This window comes from Lemur catta, chromosome 8, assembly GCF_020740605.2.
Source record: "Lemur catta isolate mLemCat1 chromosome 8, mLemCat1.pri, whole genome shotgun sequence".
Lineage (NCBI taxonomy): Eukaryota > Metazoa > Chordata > Mammalia > Primates > Lemuridae > Lemur > Lemur catta.
This window is the reverse complement of record NC_059135.1, coordinates 60,972,929-60,981,996: the sequence shown is the minus strand read 5'-3', so window position 1 is coordinate 60,981,996 and position 9,068 is coordinate 60,972,929.

Genomic DNA, 9,068 nt, shown 5'->3' with positions numbered 1-9,068 from the left:
CAGACTAATCTCTGAAGAAAAAACAACCATTAACTTGTTACTGGACCCAGTAGAGAAAAAACACCTGACCACAGATACTCAGGTACTATGCAACCCAATTGCTCATCTTTAATTGATGTTATCTAATTCACGAAACCATAAAATTGGAAGTGTGTAGAACCACTCTATTATAAAATGGAAATGGTATAAATGATACCCTGCAAGTCTAGAAGACATAAGTAAACTGCAGAAGCAGGTGGCTTGGATTTCCATTCTACTGGCCTGAACTGCTTTGCCACCTTTCCCTCAACTCACACCTGTGATTCCATGGGAATCTCCTTATGATATGCTCCAACACTGGTCTCAGGTCTAGCTACAGAAGAACGTATGTAGCAACTATGTTTTATGTTATTTAACTCCATTTCTTATTCCCCTGCTACTTTGTATGAATAAAATTGGTGATGGCTAATGTTTTAGATTTCATGTGGGAGTATGACCAAACTGAAATCATGCAGTTGACGATTATCACACCTAATGGGACTTTGTGTGCTGTTTTAGTTTCCTTTCTTGCTGTAAAAAATTACCACAAACTGGGTGGTTTAATATCCACCCATTTAAAACAATTGAAATGTATTTGCTCACAGTTCTGAAGGCCAGAAGTCCGAAATAAGTACCACTGGGCCAAAATCAAGGTGTTGACAGGACTGTACTCCCTCTGGAGTCTCTAGAGGCAAATCTGTTTCTTGCTTCTTCCAGCTTCTAGTTGGAGCCAGCATCCATTGGCTTAACTCCAATCTCTGCCTCTGTCTTCTTATCACTTTCTCCTTCATATAAGCCAAATTTACTTCTCCTCTCTGTTATAAAAATACCTGTGATGGCATTTGGGGCCTCCTGGGTGGGGTGAGAAACATGTGGCCCTGGCCACATGTGGCCTTTTGGAAAATTTGAGTATAGCCCCAAACTTCCCCAAAAGAGATTTGTTCTGTGAAGTTTGGATTCAGTCAAGGGGCTGCACTCAGGGATCCAGAGGGCCACATGGCCTTGAGGCCACAGGTTCTTCACACTTCTGGACAACTTCCATCTACTCCTCCACATCCACTCTCTAGCATTCTCCATCTTGTCCTTTGCTTCAGGAGGCTAACCCATATGGATTGCATAAAGAAGCCCTTTGCTCTTTGGCTTACACTGGGGTTCAGCCCAAATGAAGAGCCCTAGTGAGAGACAGAAGGGAGACAGGAGAGGAAGGTCAAAGTATTTATTTTCCTCTTTCCATCCTAATTTCACAGCCCCTAAGCAAAGACTTTCTGTATTCTTCTACCAAAAGAATACACAAAGTAGCTCGTGCTAGATGGCCTTCTCCATATAGTTCTCTTTTCTTGAGTTTCTTTTAAGTACTTGTTCTTCTCATTCCTTTAGGCCTTAGGGAGATGATAGAATAGTAGTATGCTGGTAAATATTTAACGACTGGATCTCTGAGTATGTATACCTAGACAGACAGACAGATAGGTCTATATACATTTATAGACAGATAGATAGGTATATGTATTTGCTATAAATTTTTCTGATATATAGAATGTAGGGAAAACAATTTCCAAATAAAAATAAAATATGAAATATAATAAATTCCTTAGAGCTGATTGATTTTCACAGAGTGCTTTCACTGCTTTTTGCTGAACTCTTATAATTAGCAAACATATATAAATCCAACATGAATTTTGGTTAATATTTTCACTTATGTTACTGCTTAAGATGAAAGTAAAACAAAGAATGGATTTTGGAACTTTTTGTTAAATGACATGACTTCTCTACTGAACCAGATGATAATTTTAGAATATGTTGCCAAATTTTTATTATTCACAGTGTAGTGGCTACAAACATGAAACACTTTTAATTATAACATTTTCTCCATTACTTTCTTAAGTCTATGCAATCAACAAAAGAATAAATCAAACCCTAAGTTATACAGCTGCTGATATCGTGGTGTGAATACTCCCTCCAGGGCAAATTTTAACTACCAAGGTGATATCATTGAATGTGGAGTTTGGAAGAGATGCAGAGTAGCCTTTTATATACTATTTCCATCATCCAGCTATAATAGATATAAGCCTCTAGAACATATATAACAGTAAAGTATAATAAGTAATTGGGAAATTATGGGTTTTGAATAGTCATTACTTTTTAGAAACATAATTTAATTGTGATTTATTTTAAAATGTACTTTATTTAATTATAAGTTAACATAACTTAATTTTTAATAACAGCTGTGTTTGGCAACTGATTTGTAAACTTTCAAAAATTTAAGTCAGTTCCCACCAGCCAGTAGAAGCCTGTTCCAGCTCTGGATTGTTAAACAGAGATCTGCTGTTACTCCAGGGTAGTGATATTCTACATCCTGTCCACACCTTGAAAATAAATACTGCCTTAATTAAACTCTCCTAAATTTACCCACATAGAGCGTACCATCTTTTTTTCTGCTAGGATCTTCATTGATAAAATCATGTGGATGTTACTTAACAGAAATAAATGATAACTCCAAGAAGTAAACAAAACAGAGGAGGAATGAGGCCAAGAGCCCTCCAAATTTAGAGATGAAGAAGAGAAGGAGGAAACAATAAAGCAGACTGGGAAATAATAGCATATGAAATAGGAAGAAAAACAGGAGAATGTGGTGTCCTTGATACAAAGAGGAGAAAGTGTCTTAAGAGTAAAGCAATGGTCAACTCTGACAAATGTTTACAGGTCAAGTAACATGAGAATGGAGAACTGACCATTGGTTTTGGCAAGGTAGAGATTGACAAGTCAGCTCTCATTGGAGTGATGGGGATGAAAAATCTTATCATAAGTTAAAAAGAGAATGAGAAGTGTTTAAGCAGAGACAGCAAGTATAAAAAACTTTATGATGAGTTTTGCTATTGGGGGTGTAGAGAAAAGGGGCTTTAGCTGCAGGGGATATGGAATTGGTCATCTACTTTAACAGGAAGGAAGACAGAAATATATGGGAGAAAATAGAAATAGGTTGACATACGTAAGTATTGGAATATAATGTGGTTCTGTTCTTACTGCTTTGATTTTTTTCAGGTAAATATTAATGTCATTGGTTGAAAGTGAAAAAAAAAGGGGGGATGTTTAACTTTTAAAGAGTGATGAGATGTGAAATAGTTTTTATTATTTTTGATTTTGTTTTATTTTAGTTAGGCAGAACAAATTGAACCGGAAAATTTAGTAGAATTCTAAGGAAAATATAGGGAAAATAAAATATTTGCATACTGAGGGCCTTGCTGTGTACTTAGCACATATTAAGAAATTCATTTATTTATTCATAAATATTTACCATAGACCTACTATATGTTGAACACTATTCATCACAGAAAAAGCAATTAAAGCAAAAAAATATTCTTGACTGCTTTTTGATATGCAGGGTATTATCTGCTTCTTTTTCTGTAAAGAGGCACATAATATCTACATGTATTAAACATGTATCTACATGTATCTACGTATTTAAGCTTTGTGAGCCAGGGGGTCTTTGTTGAGCTAACTACTCAACTCTTCCTGCAGCACAAAATAAGCCATAGACAATGCATAAAAGCATGGCCTAAGCTGTGTTCCAATAAAACCTTACAAAAATAAGTGGAAGGTTGGATTTGGCCCACGGGGCATAGTTTGCCAAATTTAATGTAAGTGGGTGATTAGTACAATGAAGACAAAAGAAGCACAGAAAGGGGTAAGGAGTACTTGAGGGGAGGGATTCAGTTTTAAAGAAGGTGAACAGGTGAAGTCATGCTGAGAAGGTACCATCTAAGCAAAGACTGGGAGGAGGTGAAGGACCAAGCCATGTAGGTGAATGTTGCAAGAGGAGACTGCCTGTGTAAAGTTCTTAAGGAGGCTCATACCTTGTGTTTTTGTAGAGCAGCAAGGCAGTTGAGCATGAGTGAAAGGGGAGGGACAGTTGATGAAATCTAGGATGGAAGACGGAGAAGGATAATGTAAGGCTCTGTAGATTACTGTAAGGATGCCAAATGAAATGGAGACTCAGAGGGTTTTGAGCAGTAGACTGACATGATTTGACTTGTTTTAACAGGAGTACTTTGGCTGTTGTGTTGAGGTACAGGGGACGCAATGCTGGGGTCTTAAAAAATAATTTTTGAACAAATAAGTGAATGAACAAACATGAGTACGAGTGTGTATCACTCAGTTGAATATTTGAGATTGGAAATAACAACTGAGGAATCTTAGAAGCTGGTAACAGAATGAGAGGGAAATTGTGGCTAGAACCTGAGAGAATAACCATATGATGGATTGACAGAGAAAGAGAAGTTAGTGAAAAAGGTGGAAAAGGTGTAGTTAGAGAGATCTATGTTTGGTATTTACTACATAAGAAAATTTAAATAAATTTGTTAGTAAAAAAAAGCGAAAAGATAGGAGGGCAACTTGAGTGGAAAACAGTAGACATCAGAGGAGCTAACATTTTTCTACATCTTGCTTCATATGGGTAAATCGATCAAATAATTCATTAGAAGCATGGACGTCTACTTAAACAATTCATTTATTCATTAATATTTATTGGCCATTGACTATTTGCTAGACACTAAAAGGAACTAATCTCTTTATTACAGTCTAACATATTCTGCTGGAAATCAGTAATGACACTGACACACAATATTATTTGCCCAGCTACAAGGGATTCGGGAAGATTCTAAGGAAATTAAGTAGTTAATTTCTTTCTCTCTCTCCCTCTCTCTCTCTCTCTCTCTCTCTCTCCTTCTTTCCTTCCTTCATTGCTTCCTTCCTTTATTCTTTCTTTTTTAAGAGATCAGGTCTTATTATATTGCCTAGGCTGGTCTTGAACTCCTGGCCTCAAGCAATCCTCCTTACAAATGTGCATCACTGCTGCTGGCTTACTTCTTGCATTTCTAATGTAATGTATCTCTTTAAGCACCACAGTCTTTCCAAATATTAACCAAGGAGTTTGTAGGTAAAAGATGTTGTATAATGAAGTCAAAAATTCAACAGCAGAGGTGAAACAAAAAAGTTATATAACAGCAGTTGTTAGAGTAGAAAAAATGGAATTCAAGTCACATAGTATCTCAGTTCTATTTACCTATTATTCATATTTTCTAGGAAGTGTTTTATTTATAAATATGCATATATGAATTTATAATTTTTGATAATATATTAAACACATTTTAGTGCTCCTTAATTTTAAACCTTTAAATATAGCTTTCTCTGCTTATTAGCTGTCTGGAAATATTCTGGCCCATGTGACCTTTTACTATAATTTACTTATATTCTTAAAAAGTCAATAGTTCCAGGTTTTAAATTTTTCTTTCATAATATACATTTAAATCTCTGAAGTCTAATATTGAATAAACTCTGGGATGACTTTCAGCTCTGGATGCTGAGCTTGGTAACCTTGAACCTCCCATAAATTGGGGAAAACCTTTAAAGCAGACAAAACAAAGCTCTTGACTTTCTAAATATAACATTTGTTTGACTCCTTGACTTAATTGTGAACTCTGTTGTTTTTCCTTGACTGGTTTGCCACTATCATTTGAAGTTAACCTTTTCTCTACTCAGTTGAAAATTTTGCTTCAATGGATTAAGAGACAAAGTTGTATTCCTTCTAATTAAATCTAAGGAAGTCTCTAAGATGTGTCTTGAAAAAACAAAAACATCCGTGCATGTTAATTGTCCTAAATTATAATCAAGGATAATGAAAGTTCCCTTTAACTATTTGTCCTTCTTTTCAGTCTAACAATAAATTCAGTATATTATTATATTTAAATTCTAACTTCACTTCATTAGTTTTATCTCATCAATCTTCATTTTTATTTTTCAGTCTTTCAAACCTATTTTTCATTCTGTGAATGTGGCATTTAAAAATTAAAAAGTTACACAAGCTTTTTGTAACAAAATCAATTAATATAGAATTGTGTAAAATAAGGAATGAATGCTCTTCTGCACTTCCCCTAGTCCCAAACTACCTCCTAGAGGTAATTATTATAAAGTTTGGTAATGGAATGGTTTTCATGTTTCTATATAGCTTTCTCCACATATATCTACCATTTGCATATAATCTAAAACTTGTATTTTCAAAGTAGTATATTACATGTGGCACAAACAGTATTATTAAGTGCATGGTGAATTGTAAAGTGAATGAATAGATAAATATCATATCATATGTCTCATGAGATACTTGAATATTTTTAAATTATGGCTACTGTATTTTGTATCATTTGTAGTATTTTTTATTTTTAAAAAGATTGTTAGTAGGTATTTTGGGCTTAATATTTATAAACTATTCAAGTAGACTCAAAATGTAAATGAAATAAATAACAGCAGTACTAAGAAGGGTACAGATAAAAATTTCATTAAATCATGTTAGCATTTTTAACACTTTATTTATTGCCTCTTTCTAAATAGAACCTTCCGACATTATGTAATTTTGAGTATAGATCCAGTGCATTCTAGTGCAGTACTTTCTATAAAGAAACATGGAAATAATATGGACTCTGATACTGTGGTTTTGCCAGTTATGAACGAATTACATCCATTTGGCTTATACCATATATGTAGTATTTCTTTCAGATTTATTCTATATATATCAAAACATTAATTTTGAAACAGTAAGCTTCTGTAAGTGCCTGTGAATTCATAATGTACTGGGTGCCTTGCAACCAAATATATATTCAGTTCCCAGCATTGTTGGTGTTTCCAATTTCAATAACTATAATATTATCACCTTTGGACTTTTATGGCATCTTTCATCCGTGGATCTTAAAGGGCTTTACAAACATTAATTCGCACAACATTCTTGTGAGGTACAGAAATATCATTAACCCCATATTACAGATGAGGAAACAAACGCAGAAAGGTTAATAATACGTGCACCACTTTCTACTTGCACAGTGCCGTTGATTCAGGGATCTCTAAGTACACTGGAACCTTTACGATGCTGGTATAGGAGAAGAGAACTAATACAGACTTGTGGATTAACTCATGGCAGACTTTTACCATGTAGCACGTAGCTTCTAGAAACTGCCTCATAGTATAGATTAATAATATAACATTGATTATATTGAAATAGTTTTCCATTGTAATTGGGAATCATGAATACAAACTTACTCTTAATTTTCCCTCTAGTTTGAAGGTATCAGTGGATGATTCTGCTACATAGGCAACAGACTAAAGAAAATTGTATACTGTATTAAAAAAAATGAAACACAAAATCTCACACACAATGACATAGATACCGGGTTTATTGCTGTATGCTTTTCAGGCATCAGTGGTAAGTCATTTATATTAAAAACAGTAAATAAATAATTTTTACTATATATTTTTACAGTTTTCATCTTCTTTGTTAATCTTTTCATGTGTATGCCAGTTTTAACCTCTTTCCTTCCTACTACGTAGAGTTCAGTCCTCAATACTCACATAGTTACACTAAGATTCTCTATGGTTAGACAGACAGGGGGCTTAGAGCTGAGCCAGAGTTTTCTGTATCACTGATCTCTCCTTCTAAAAACATTAGAGCTCAGGTTCCCAGTGCATCTTCGTATATGTTTCCTTTCTCATTTTTTTTCACTATTGGAATTTACTAAGGAATCCTTTAGTATTATTTCTCTGCTGCTGGCTGGCCACCAGCTTCTCAGAAAGATTGTTTATCACTTTTGTGTCCTAAAAAGCTCAAGGTACTGTCTGTGCACTGGGAATATAGTGGTACACAAGACAGATTGACTTAAAGCAGCTTATAGTCTGGTGGTAGAGAAAGACATTGGACAAAAAATTATAATTGCATTAATTACATGACCATGCAAAATCTCTGTGAAACAAATCTATAAGTGGTTAGCCCACAGGCTGGCAGTATAATTGTCACTCAAGAGGGAAGAACTGGACTTGTGAATCTATTGTAGTAGCTGTTCAAGGGAGAAGACAGTAGCTTGATTACTGATTATTATTGACAGATACCAAAATGTGGGGATTCTTGGAGTAGAGACCAGCTGAGTTGGGAACCTGTGCTTATTCACACAGGATAGGTTGTAGGTTCTGGCACTGTGGCTAAAATAACTTGACATATCTCAGAAGTGACTAAAACAGGCCTGTGAGGAAGCTGGCTGGGATGCTTGCACCAAAATGTAGATAACCAATATATCAGAAAGCAAGCTGATATAAGAGAAAGATGGAAAAAAATTTGTTGCTTTTCTTTTTCTTTCAGTATGCATGCATGCTTACAGAGACCTCTCCCTGCCAGAACAGTTACTTCTGCTGCTGCACACTGTCTTCCTCCATGGGTGCTTTCTGGGAATCTCCTCTGTAACTCTTTATTTCATCTCTTTCTTCACCAGCCTGATCTAGCAATGAGGAACTGATGGTGACTGAATGCCCTTGGACCATTTTTTGTTTTTTTTAAATTGGTTTACCTTCATCCCTGAGCAGGGAAGGATTGCTACTAAAGGAGGGAAGAAGCTTCTAAACACGTGGTCGTGGGCACCAAAGCAATTTTGCCCCAGACCAGCACTTTTTAACCTCAATTATGTGCTTGAGGTATTGGGGTAACGTGTAGGTACACATATGTCTGAAAGGAACACCACTCGCAATATGTTTTATTGGGATGTGGTAAGAACATCTCCATTGATATGTCCCAGATTTTTACAGATGGATACAGAGATTTTAGATGCTATGATTAATCTCAACAAATTAAGTAGAAATCTGTTATTTGTTTTTAAAGACAGCTCCTCAGTATTGGCCCGATATCATCAGTAGGCTGAGCTGTTTCTAATGTGATAGAAGTTAAGCCTTGCTCTCCCTACGGGATTTTATTAACATGTTAAGTAAGCGAAAGAAAGAAAGATTGATAAATAGGACTAAAGTCATACAGCTAGAGAGGGATGGAAGTAGAAGCAGATTCAGTTTGCATTACTATTCTCTGTACAAATGAAACTCAATCCTAAAACATAGTTAAATATGCAGACTTTAAAATTAGACAGACTCGAATTCAAACCCCGCTGTGGCAACTCACACATATCTGTCTTAGTGGAAGTTACTTAAACCCTGAGCTTCAGTTTCTTCACCTTTAAAATAAGGTTAAAATT